This window comes from Typopeltis vanoorti, chromosome 1 (assembly GCF_054136105.1).
Source record: "Typopeltis vanoorti isolate ZY-2024b chromosome 1, IOZ_Tvanoo_1.0, whole genome shotgun sequence".
Taxonomy (NCBI): domain Eukaryota; kingdom Metazoa; phylum Arthropoda; class Arachnida; order Uropygi; family Thelyphonidae; genus Typopeltis; species Typopeltis vanoorti.
Window position 1 is genome coordinate 167,495,175 of NC_143549.1, and position 1,913 is coordinate 167,497,087.

Below are 1,913 nucleotides of genomic sequence, written 5' to 3' on the forward strand. Positions count from 1 at the left end.
TGTTCGTTACCTTAGCATTCTGATAAGGAAGTTAACAGTCAAACGTTGTTGTATAAAGAGAGAAACATCGGACTCGCCAGATCTGTTATAAGAGTTCGTAAACTGGATATTTGTCGGTTGTAAATTAAAAACCTGCTGACGCAGGACTTAAATTTACAAGGGATGATCATCCGCATCTTGATAGAAAGTCAAGCAGTAATTTTGCGCACAATAACGTCGTGAATGTTTTTGTTTTTTTTAATTTTTAAGTCGGTGGTTCGGAGGCATAGAAATGGCCGGAAATATTTATATAAAATTTCATAAAGCGATAAAACATCTACAAAAAAGATGAAAATAAACTTTTAAGACTGAGGATAACTCTCTCTCTCTCTCTAACAAACTTCCCTATTGCATAATACAACCTGAGCACACCTGTGTTATAAATAATGGCTTAATCATTTTTCTTTCCTTGAGAAAAATGAGTTTTCCAAAACAATCGATAGTATGACAAAGAACTATTGAGTCTCGTGCAGATACTAAGATCTGATATTACTGTGTAATTTAACATAGCAAAATAATTACTGGCTACTCAACTGAATGGTTAGATACTCTCGTTAATTATCTGATTACCGGCTAATAATCCGTCATATTATCTCACCTGCCATTAATAACGACCATTAATTAAAACATTATCTAGACAAACGTAAGAGCATGGTTAATGTAATTCCAGAAATTTTCCGCTGTAACGTGTGATGTATGATTAAAGGAAAAGTATATAAGCGAAGTGCATTTTTTTTACACGAGAGCAATTTGTCAGAATTAAAATGGAATTAATTAATGCCGAAGAAATTTATATTTCCGGGTTCTTTGAATTTTAAGCTAAAATATTATCAACCATAAAAATCAAGTGATCACCACTTGTATTTGCATGCAGATTTAGCTTCACTTTTGAATGTTTATATATAACTGATGCAGCTGTAGAACAAGATAGAAAATAAAATAAAAAAAGTAAGAAACAGTCAAGCAACCAGATAAACTGACCGAAACCGATAAGAAAGTGTTATAAAGGGTTATGCACGACTTGAATTCATCATACATTCAGTGAGGTCTAGAACTAATGCTTGGTCTGGGGGAAAGAACTTACCAGGTTCTCTCTGAAGTGAGAAGAAAGCATAACTTTGTAATTTATTGTTATTTTCATTTACAAAGAAAGAAAAACTTACACTCGGGACCTTAAAAATTGCGGGCCCAGAGAATCTGACCTCTCCCTTCCATCCTTCTCGTCGAGGCTGCATACATCAATGGATTCTCTCAACCAGAACTTTTCAGGAGGACCACAATTCAAGAGACCTGTGGCAAAACATTACATGCTGAACTTCGGTCTCGGTTTTCGTCAAAGGACTGTTACAAGCCGAATACAAACAGTTGATTTGTGTGGTGCTGAATTACCCGTAACTGGAGAGTAGATAATTGTAAGTGTTGTTTATGTGGCTACCTACGTGAGGTTTATTTATAATACATATTTGTACTGTGGCGGATAAGGTTTTTTTGTTTATTTTTACTGAAAATAGAAATTTGTCATTTTATGTTATGAAATAGAAAATAGTCGTGTGTGTGTGTGTGTGTGTGTGTGTGTGTGTGTGTGTGTGTGTGTGTGGTATAGAGTAAAAATTATAAGCCATCTTAGAATCGCATGGGTATGTTTTAAGAATGATGGCCACGAGGAGAAGTTTATTTTTTGTTTCATTTTTTTTATTTTATTTCCATTGTCTTACCCGTTTAGTCTGGTAGTGGTGATGATATGGAGATGCCCCTCTTCGCCTCTCTTGGATTATAATCACTTGTAATGATCAAGATTAAAACGTTGATGAGCCGTCATACTGTTAATGTCTGTGGTCACATGGTTTGAGGAAATGGATGTATGCATATAATAG